At 33.2% G+C, this 12038-nt stretch overlaps 1 protein-coding gene across 1 annotated transcript in view; it reads left to right on the top strand.

The window, feature by feature from the left end:
- Positions 1 to 12038, top strand: part of DERA (deoxyribose-phosphate aldolase) — a 106237-nt gene that overhangs the window by 43810 nt on the left and 50389 nt on the right. The window lies entirely within an intron of this gene.

Genomic DNA, 12038 nt, shown 5'->3' with positions numbered 1-12038 from the left:
TCATATAGTTAGATTTGTAGTTCTTTTAAGAACTGTTTGTTTATATCCTTGGCAATAATCTAATATGTTTCATTCAAAGATATCCCTCCCCCCCAAAAAAAATTCTATTCTTATCTCAATTGCTTACCTTTTGTTCATATAATAAAGTTTTATAATTTTGTATAATACAAATTATATTTTTTCATCATTTGTGATCACATCTATATCTTGTTTGTTTAAAAGGGAGCATCCCATATTATCTCTCTGATTCTTTGAGAAACAAGGAAATTTGCCTCAAATACAATTACCTTAATAATTTCTAAATAACTTTTGGGTGTTCTTATGGTATCAATTAACTCAGCCACAAATGAAAACATAAGAAATCTGGTCAGCCATGTTGTTATAAGTGGTACCCTGACATCGGGTATTTTCTTTATCTCTAGGTCAAAGCAGTATGGGGGGCAAAAATCATGTATATACTGTATTTCCCTGAAGTACTAGAGGCATCCTGGTGTGGTAGCAAAGCCCTGGAAATTTAACATTATCTGAAGGGTATTACATTATAAGAACATTAGAAAATAGGGAAGGATTGCTTAAGTATATAATATTTAAATAGGAGAGTATCAATAAAAATAACTTAGAGATGCAATGTGGACAAAATAGGTGGGCACAAATTAGAAAAGAGCATAAGTAGTTACAATAAAAATGTTATTCAAGTTTAAAGATTGCATGAGGATGGAACTGGGAATGTGGGAATAACTTTGGAATCATATACTTCTCCCAGCAGGGAGAGAGAAGGGTTAAAGATGAGGAGAAAATAAAGACATTAGCAATTTAATAAACTCAGGAAACTGTGATAAGGTAAATGAATATGAGCTGGGATGAGGAGGGGGGAGGGGAATTATTTATTTATTTATTTAGGAGGAGACTCAGATCAAATTAATATAAATAAAACTAATATAAATAAAACTAATAAATAAAACTAATAAATAAAACTATAAGGAGTTACTTAAAAGAGGAATAAGAATCAATTTTTAAAAATGCAAATCTGAACAGTTATAATTTTTATATGTAAATGGATTAAATTCCCTAATAAAAAGTCATATCAGAATGGATAAGAAACAAAATCCAATAATTTGCTATTTGTTAAAAATTTTAAAAGATAACAGAAACAGGCACAGGATAAGGAATGTTAATACAATTTAATATGTACTTGGTATTCTAAAAGAAGCAGGATTTGTGATTATGCTATCAGGCAAGACAAAAAAAATAAAAAAATTGTATTGTCAGAGGAGATAAATAGAAAGGTTATATTGTGCTTAAAAGCAAGAGAAAATGAAGCAGTCTCATTATTAAATGTATGTATCAAATGACAAATAAGGGAAAAGCTAACTGAAGTGCAAAAAAAGAGGAGCACAATTCAATTATTATAGAGACTTTAATGTTATTTCAAAGCTAGATAAATCTATCTGAAAGTTAACATGTAATATGTATGTGTATATATATGTATGTATGTATTTATATATGTGTGTATTTATAATGGAACAAAGTGAAAAGTTTGATTTGGAAAACTTGTGACTCCCTCTGAATGAAAGCACTAAAAAATACATTTCTCAGAACCCCATGATGCCACAGTAAGAATGAAATAGAGAAATTATCTATAAATATAAAGAAATATTAAATACATTCTTTATAGATTATAATATAATTAAACATAATCATTAATATGGGCAACAAAAACAAAAAAAGACTCATAGAGACTAATTATCAAATATTTGAATAATAAATGAATGAAAGAACAAATTGTAGAAATAATAACTTTGCAAAAGAGAGTGATCACAATGAGGCAATGTATAAAAAAAAATTTGTGATATAACTAAAATAGTCTTCAGAAGACAAATTTCCTCTGAAAACACATATTGATAAAATGTTTTTTTAATTTAGAAAGTCATTGTTAAGCATAGCATTACCACAAAAGAATAAAGTTTTCAAACTGGGGAGAAAAAGACAAAATGAAGAAATGATAAATCTAAAAGCTGTTTTATAAAAAAGGACTAAAAAATATAAACCTTTAACTAACCTAAGTTTTTTAAGTAGAAAAAGCAAATTGTTAAATTCAAGAAAAGCATAATATTCACAGTGAACAGAGAAGAAATAGAAACAATTTCCATAAACTGCTATAATTATTTAGCAAGTATAACTAGCATAAAAGAAATTGATGGTAGTATATGTAGAGATATAAAATTCCTGAACAAAACAAGAAATAGTCGTTTAAAACAATTCCATCTCAGAAAATGAAAGTGAACAAACCATAAATAATCTAAGGCATAAATAAGGTAAAGCACCAGAAGGTGGGGAGGGGGCAGAGGATTCCTGATTTGGACAGATTTACAAATGAATTAAGTGAAATATTTTAAAAGTAATGCCATCTCTGACATTCTAAATAGTTGAGAAAGCGGTCACTCTACACAGCTCTTTAATAAGACAGATATGGTCCCAGTGCCTAAACCAGGAAAGAATAAAACAGAGAATGGGAATTTTAGATGAATTTTTCTAATGTATAAATGGTGTAAAAATTTTATATAACACCTAAAGGACTGAAGGTAGTAATCGATATAATTATTCATTATGAGTGTTGGATTTATACCAGCATTGAAAGTGGTTCAATGTTAAAAAAACAGTATAATTAATCATAATAAAAACATATAATTATATAAGTAGATGGAAAATTATCAAAATATAGTATTTATATTGAAAAGCATAGAAATGAAAAGGCCTTTTAAAATATTATATATAGTATATTTTGAAAATATAACATTGTTTGATGAGAAGAAATACTAAAAACTTTCCCAACAGCAAGGATGCTTCCTTTCTGCATTATTATTTGACAAACTTTTAAGATTGTTAATATTAGCAAAAGAGAAAGAATTGTATACATTTTAGCAAAGAGAAGATAAAATTTTATTAAAATGAACATCACATGATGGTTAACTTAGAAAACCTTAGAGAGATAGCAAAGAAATTATTTGTAGTGATATTAATTATTAGTAAATTAAATAATTAATATTAATAATTAAGTGATTAGTTTTGGTAAATATAGGACAAAAAAAATCCACATTTTCATTATGTCTATATGTGGTAATAAACCTGGGGGAAAGATAGAAAATGAAATCTCACTTCAAATACATATAAAGTGCTCAAAATAGCTAAGATTTACCTATCAAAGAGTCCCTTGAAATGACTTATAAAACTCTCTCTTTTAAAAAAAAATAAGTGAAGAAAAATAAATAGTGGAATAGTTTAGTTATTGCCAGTAGTTTTACTATGCCAATATAAGAAAAATTACCAGGTTACCAACATTGATTTACACATTTAATCCCATTTCAATTAAATTCCCAAGGTTTGCTCATTGAAATGGACAAAAACAAATGCAGTTATGAAAGAAATATTGAGAGAGCTAGTCATAGAGAAGGTTCAAGTTAAATATGCTTTTGATATCCTTTTCAAAAGGACACAGCAAGTTCTCAAACTCTGGTTGTGTGAGTGGAAAGAAAAGTTTGTCTTGGTTTAGGTCAACAAGCAAGTTAAGGAATACCTATGTGCCAAATACTGTGCTAAATACTAGAATTACTACAAAAGGTAAAAAATCCTTGCTTTCAAGGAGCTCACAGTTTAGGGGAAACAGTTACACTAAGGATATAATAAGGTAGAGGTAATCTCACAGGGAAAACAAATACTAAGAAATATCATCAAAAGCTTTTTGCAAAAGGTGGGATTTTATTTGTTTGTTTATTGATTGATTGCTGAGGCAGTTGGGGTTAAGTGACTTGCCCAGGGTCACACAGCTAGGAAGTGTTAAGTGTCTGAGACCAGATTTGAACTCAGGTCCTCCTGACTTCAGGGCTGGTGCTCCAACCACTGCACCACCTAGCTGCCCCAAAGGTGGGATTTTAGTAGAGATCTGAAGGAAGCCTGGGAAGCTAGGGGCTAGTGATGAGAAAAGTAAGCATTCCAGGTGTTTTTTAGTTACTTTAGTGATTTAGTTATTATTCTTTGTGATCCCATTTGGGTTTTTCTGGCAAAGATACTGGAATGGTTTGCCATTTTCTTCTCCAGCTCATTTTATAAATAAAGAAATTGAAGCAAGCAGAATTAAGTGACTTGCCCAGGGTCATATAACTAATAAGTGTCTGAGGCCAGATTTAAACTCAAAAAGACGAGTCTTCCTGATTTGACGATCCATCTAGCTGCTCAAATAAGTCTTGACAACACATTGGATATGGAAGTTGAAAGAAAGTGAGTTGAGGATGATATCTAGGATTTGAGCCTGGTTAATTAGAAATACAATGATCCAAAAGCAATAAGAAAGTTAGCAAGAGGGGAAGTTTTGGGGAGAAAGAAGACATCTACAATTAGCAGGTGTGACCTTGATGAAGAGCCAGCAAAAGACACTGAGAAAGAACAGTTGGAGAGAAGAAACAGAAGAAAGCAGTTATGAAAATCTATAGAGGAAAAAGACAATAAGCAGGAGCATCAAAAACTGCAGAGAGATCAAGTGATTTACATATATCTCTTTTGATCACAACTTAATCAGATAAGAACTATTATTATTCCTATTTCACAGTTGAGGAAATAGGCAGACAGAGATTAAGTGATTTGGGATTACACAGCTGGAAATTTTCTGAATATCATCCTGGCTCCAAAATTGAATATCTAACTTGAAGTCTTCTAGTAATCTCATTTGATAGAAAAAGAAACTTGAGACTGAAAGAAATTAAATTGCTTGCTCAATAGAGCTACTTAATGGTAAAAGCAGTAGTAGAATCCTTGTCTCTTAGCATTCAAATTCTGTGGTCATATCATATTGCTTCCTGAGAAGTAAGCAGCAAGAGAGTCTTAACTTGCATTCTTGAAAACAGTTTTCCATTTTGCTAAAACTTTTTTTTTTTTTTTTTTTTTTTTTTTTTGCTGGGGCTGTTGGGGTTAAGTGACTTGCTCAGTCATATAGCTAGGGTGTGTTAATTGTCTGAGACCAGATTTGAACTCAGGTCCTCTTGGCTTTAGGGCTGGTGCTCTTTCTACTGTACCACCTACCTGCCCCCAAAACTATTCTTTTATGGTGTGATTTTCTTCGGATAATTTCTGGTTTCTTTTCCAGAGCTCTCATTTCCTTTCTCCATTTCTCTTCTAACTCTCTTTTAAGATCCTTTTTTAATTCTTCCAAGAGAGTCTTGTGAAATGGAGACCAATTTATATCACTCTTTGAGACTTCCCTTAGAGATATTTTGCCTCTAAAGGACACTAATGTCCTCAAGGTTTGAGGTCTGTTCTTCTCTGCCTTCATAACAGCTATGGTCAGAGTTCACTTTCCTTTTTTGCTCATTTTTAAAAGTTAATGTCTGCTCTTAGGGCAAAAGGGAGATTGTCTCAAGCTTCCTCTACAGGCTACAGTGGCTTCATACTGTCCTGGGGCTAGTACTTCTGGCTTCCAGCTGGTGCTGGGTGAATGGGGATAAGTCCTGTGTTATGCTGGGATTCAGGGGCTCAATGTTTGCCTTCTGTAGTTGCATTGGAGGGAGGTCTCACAGCTAATCTGCTTATCCACTGGCTTCTCAACAAGGAGAGAGTAGCAAATGCTGCTGTATTTTGGCTACAAGTCTCCCACTAGACTTCCCCAGCATGCAAAAGCCTCCCTGCCCTGGGTCTCCCTGCACTGTGCTGTGTTGCAACCCCCCACCTCCACTCCCCACCCCTTTTCCCCTACTACCCAATTGAGACAGACATTTCCTAAAGTTCTTCCAAAATATCTTCTGCTGGAAATTTGCTACACTCCAAAACCTGTTCAGAAACTTAATCTGTTTTGATCTTCAGATCAAAAGACCTGTATACTCTCCACTATCTTGTCTCCTTCATCTTGGTTCCATCCCTTGGAAACTGCTTTGGAACATGAAAAAATGTTTTTTCTCTGCTGTAGTCACTATCTAACCTTTATTTATTTATTTTGCTACTTGGTAGAATTCTGTGAGATGCTGCTGCTGTTTATAAGAAGGGTGGAAAGTTATGAATCAGACAGGTACTGAGAATAACAGAAAAAGAAACTGAAATAACAAACAGTCAGCAAAATATGAGATACAGATGATTTTTCTGAGGCCAGTGATTGAGCAAGTTATCAGAATTGGAAGTGGAAAAAATTGGGAACTGTTTAATGGCTAAGATGGGACTTAATTTTAGGCAAATTAAGAGTTTTAGAGTTGAAAAAGATTAAGATTGTTTAGTCCAAATTTTGCTTGTAGCACATATTTCTTCAATCGAGGAAGTCTTTTTTCTAATGATTGAGAATTCACTACCTACTAAAATGTTTTGCATTTGGATAATTAATTCCTTTGCTGAGAAAAAAAAAAATTGCCTTCCTATAGCTTGTACCCATTGATCCTAATATTTCTTTCCTTGGTCAAGAAGAGAGACAGCAGTAATTACGTTATCACCATGATCACTCCAAATTTGAGTATATATGTGTTTTTTGAGTTTGTACTATAGAATAACAATTTTGAGCTATAAAAGACTTTACATGAATTTATTATCATTGAAAACAAAACTCTAAAACAGCAGGAAATGTTGGGGGAGGGAAAAAGAAGGAATTAAAATTAAATTGGAATCAAAAAGTATAACATAGCTAGTATAGTCTTATTTTTTCCTCTTGAAACCACTCACAAGCCTATCAAGTTGCCTACTTTTATGAAATTTTCATGCATTCTAGGTGAAGTGGTATTTTGCATGTGTGAATCTACAGTTTTTCCCAGTAGTCTTTTACTACTTTTTAGCATAAAACATTATTCATTCTAGGAAAGTACTATCTGTCCAGCTGTTTCTTTCTCTATAATTAAGAGAGAAATTCTTCGTTTTGTTCTTATCAATTTGTCTTGATTTTTAGGGATTTAGAATTATTAATATCATGCATTTATTTTGGAAAATGCATTTCCCTTTTTCTTTTTGGTGCTCCTAAAAGCCGGAGTTCAAATTTGAATGTTAAAATATACATATATTTTATTCACCCTTGAGATTTGTTTGCTACTTCAACAGATTATAATAGGTCATTGTGGAATTGGTGCTAAAGTAGCCTGTCATTTTGGTAATATGCTGTGGTTGTTACAATTCAATTTTAAAGGGATTACCAAGGTTTCACCTTTGCCCTGAGTTTATTATGCAGACTAAATGAGAAGGTGTTGATAGATAAGAAACAAATACAAATTCTCTGCCTGTTTAGCCACTTACCTTGAAAGAATCATTTCAATACATTGTTGGATCTAGTCAAAATGTCTTAGAAAATCATTATTTTAGAAAGAACCTGACTGGTAGTTCATTGGAATAGGGAACTTCCAATGAATAAATTCCTTAATAATAAGATCAGCAACTGACCAAAAATTTAAAATCTTGGATAGTTGCCTGGGGACACTGAGAAGTTTAATATCTTACCTGAGTCCCATGGTCAGTAGGTATCAAAGGCCAGGTTTAGATCAGTCTTTTTGACTTCAAGACCAACTATGTCTCTAGAATGCCATATTGTCTCTCATGAAGTCATATAATAGATAAATCTACAGAAACACACTGTAAATTAATGTTTATTTTAGGTGGACTTCATGTGTATCCTGTAAGTTCTATTGGTTGATTATTATATAGAAACTTCAGTCAAAGGATTATATGGGCCAGAATTAAAAAAAAAAAAAAAAAAAATATATATATATATATATATATAGAGAGAGAGAGAGAGAGAGAGAGAGAGAGAGAGAGAGAGAGAGAGAGAGAGAGAGAGAAGATGCAGTGCACATAAGTTGGAAATAAACTTATTAATGCATAGCATGATAAATTGAGAACTCAAAAGCACCTGAGATCATTATTGTACTTTATAGGTGGAGAAACTGAAGTCAAGAACAATTAAATGGTTTGCCCAAAGTTGCACAGCTTGTTAGTGGAAGAGTTAGTCTAAAATTTACTTTTGGGATGTAATTATCTTAATTATTAGATAAAAATATCCCAAATCCTCCAACAGGTTAAGTGGCTTATGACATATTTAACATACAAATATACAGGTTTACCAATGATACTGTTCTTGTCTTTAGAGTTGTAGCAGTAGAGATGGATATTGTTTGAATTCTTTGTCTTTTAATTATTAAGAACAATTTTTGAGTCCTGACAATGCTAAAATCTTTCTCCCCTACGATTATTAGTTGATAACAACTCATTAGTCAGACTTAATATTCAGAAATAGTTATTTACTATAGTGCTATTACAGTGGTCACAAGCCTGTGACATACTCTCTCATAAGTACATAAAAAGTTCAGGGAACAGGCGTTGTTAGTTCACTTGACAGATAAAATCTTCTGTGTGCCTGTCTTTCTCTGGGATGGGTTAGGTAGGAGATACCTAGTTGATAACTTTCATAATTAAAATATTTCAACACCAATAATATAATTACCTTAGATTGCCATACCTATTTTCATAAGATCACAGATTTAGAGGTTACTGAAAAATAAAATTTGGGTGAATGAATCCTTCTTTCTCTCTTCTTCCTCTCTTCCTCCCTCCTCTCTATTTTCCGCTTTCTTTTTCCCTCCCTTCCCTTCACTTCCTTCCCCACTCTTCCTTCCCTTTTCCTCCCTTCCTTTTCCTCCCTTCTCCTTTCCTTTCCTCTCCTCTTTCTGTTTTCCATTTTTCTTTTCCTTTTTCCCTTTCCCCTTTTTCCCTTTCTTCCCTCACCTTTCTTTCCTCCTCTTTCCTCCCTTCCTTCTTCCCTTTCTTCCTTTCTTCTTTTCTGCTTTCCTTCCTGCCTTCTTCTTTCTCTCTTTTTTCTTTTCTCTCCCTTTCACCCTCTTTTCATTTCTTTCTTTGCCAATCTCCCATTCTTCCTTTCTTCCCTTATATGCCTATGTCTCTTTTTCCTTTTCCTTCCTCCCTTCTCTTTTCCTCTTTTTCATTCCTCTTACCTAAACTTCTTTCCTTCCTCTCCTCTTTCTTTTTCTTTCCTTCTTCCCTCCCCTCCTAACTCCCTTATTGGCAGAATTAAGTCTTCAGCAAATAAGAAGGGAAGGCATCAGACATTTATGAAGCACCTACTTTGTGCCAAGTAGGGGCAGCGAGATGGCACAATTCATAGAATTCTAGACTTGGAATCAGGAAGATTTCTCTTGATACACCTACCTGATACAATCCTATGAGGTAGGGTACAATTATTTCAATTTTACACTTGAGGAAACTGAGGCAGATAGTGATTAAGTGACTTGCCTATGGTCACATCACTAATTAGTACCTGAAGCTTGATTTGCTGTGCCACCTCTCCTGCACCAAATCTAGTCTCCATAGGAACTGAGCTTTCCAAACAAACGTACAATTATTTATGAAATTCCTACACCAGGAATCACAAGTCACCCACAAAAGGAAACAAACAACCTATCTTCAGTAAAATCAACTGCAGGTCACCAGTAAACTCTCCTGACTGTGTGTATGGTTAGTGTAGAACCAGCCATACATCCTCTGAGTAAGCTAGCTGATATTTATACGGCACTTTTAAAGCCTGCAGATTGTATTAGGCATCATATCACTTGATCCCCACAACAACCCGGGGAGACAAATGCATGAGGAAGCAGATTCAGAGAACTCAAGGGACTACTTCATGATCATACATCAAGAGTTTGAGGCAGGATTTATATTGAGGCCCTCATGACTGGTACTTTTTTCATTATAGACATTCCCTCTCTTGTGCTACCTTTCAATTATAAAATTAGAATCCAAACAAGGATTCTGACAGTAGTCTAAATGTCATTTATTATTGGACCAATCAATTGAAACAGTGCACGAAAACAAAAGAATGGGAATAGTGACTTCAACAACAAATGTTTTTGTCTCTACACCCTAATGAACAACTTCCAAACTTGGAAGGGTAGTGACTCTTATTAAGGATGATGGCATGGTGAAGGGTTTGGACTTGGTACAGAAGAAGTAGGGGCATCATATACCAAGCTGGCAATTCTTTATAAGCCCAACTTGTCTTTTTCAGTATCTTCTCTACTGATTTGTGTTTGTGTGTGCCAGTTTTCATTCAGTTTCATTGAGAAATGGGATGATTTTTTTACTTTATCTTTGCAAGAAATTGTTTGATCCTAAAAGTCTTATGAGAAGAGCTCACTATTGTAAATTTACTACATTTAGTGACTTCCCAAAGTCAAAAGGTAGCAACTGACAGAGCCAGGATCTGGCTCCAAATTAATTCTTTCTATTATATTTTAGGGACTGATAAAGGATATGTGTGTATGTGTGTGTGTGTATAATACACATACACTGACACACATACATATATACACTATCTTATAACATTAAAAACATCTATTGCAAGAATTTATTTCTAAGCATCATCTATATCCTAGACATTTCTCAATTTTTTAATATCACTCTTGCTTAATTTTACATTAGGTACATATCTTAAATTATTTATAACCCTTGTGTTGGAATTTCATTTTTATTTGTCAGTCATTGTCAGTAGCTTTCTAATTTATCTTGTTACTGGCGAGATTTTCTTTTCAGGTTGGCAACAAGAGGTGCTTGTGAGCATTTTCTGTAGTAAATTTGAACATCTTGCATTCATTGAAGTTTTATCAAATCTACTGTGTATATCTGAGTGGGTTCCAGTGAATAAACTATGAAGGATTTTCCTGATCATGAAAAATCACCTTTGAATTAATTCATAAAATCATATTCTTCTTAATAAGTAAAAGAACGTTGTCAGTTATTTTTTCCCTGCTTCTTCATTTTACAGATGAAGAAACCAAGGAACAGAGAGTTTGTGACTTTTTTTTAAAAGGTCATACAACTTAATTAGAAGCAGGTCTGAAACTAGGCTCTGAGTCTCCTCACTCTTGCAATCCTTTTCCTTTTAGCATGTTTTTCCTATTCTGTTCTCATCTGAAAGATATAGATCAATATCATATTTTTTATGGTCTATAACAACCCAAATGCTTTTTTTTTTCAATTTTTAAATTTCCAGAAGAAATCTAGTTCTTAGTATTGCAGGTTGCTTACTTTTAAGGGAAAAAGTGATTGTAGAGGTAGATATGAATTCTGTGAGAGTGTATGTGTATTTTTGGGGGATAGAAGTAAACTGGTTTAGCCATAAGGTTTTACTCAGTGTCTTGAAAACCTGAGTCCTGATTTCTGTTCTGCTGTTGCCCATTGATGAGATCTTGGCCAAGTCCTACACCTTTGTGTGTTTCAGTTTTTACATCTATAAAATAGAAATGATAGCTTAGTATGATGTTGAAATAGTGTACATAAGGGAGTTTTTGAAGAACGATGCTTTGAAATTTCAAGGGATTACTCATTCTGTTGAGCAATTACTTTTTATGAAGAATTTTTAGGAATGGGAATCTCTTGAACTTATTACTTCATTTGTAATTTCCTCTACATATACAGTTCAGTAGCAATTATAATAAATCTACATCCTGCTTCTCTCCCTTTCCGCTAATGTAGAAGAAAATAGGCCATTAGTTTTTCCATCATTTTGCTCATTTATATTGGAAGGAAAGTTACAGTTGAAAATGTTAATGAATATTATGATTTGAGATTGACTAGGTTACATTTCATCCATCTAATCTCTCTGATTGGGATATATTATCTATCTAGTTGCCAAGATACCCATCATTATAATGGCCAGGCAGCGTGCTGAAACACTTGGTGACTGATAATGCTTCTGAAGTTAACTGTTAGTCAATAAATACTTATTGAACTTTCATGGGGCTATATTGGAAATATATGGTATATGTTCCTTTACTTATTGATCTTTGGGAAATGACTATTCTCAAGAATCTAGAGAAATTTTTTTGTATTTTATGTTAATGACATTTAATAAACAAGAGTCATGGGTCAAATATTTTATAAAGCTTGTGATAAGCAATATCTTAAAATATAGTAACCATTTGCTCTAGATATTGTCTTAAAGAGGCTTTGTTTCAAGTTCCTTGAAGTCAGGGAACATTTTCTCTCTCACTTCATCACTATTTATCACAGTGCCT

This window comes from Sminthopsis crassicaudata, chromosome 5, assembly GCF_048593235.1.
Source record: "Sminthopsis crassicaudata isolate SCR6 chromosome 5, ASM4859323v1, whole genome shotgun sequence".
In the NCBI taxonomy this organism is placed as follows: domain Eukaryota; kingdom Metazoa; phylum Chordata; class Mammalia; order Dasyuromorphia; family Dasyuridae; genus Sminthopsis; species Sminthopsis crassicaudata.
Note: the sequence above shows the minus strand (reverse complement) of the source record. Positions and strands in the feature narration are given on the sequence as shown.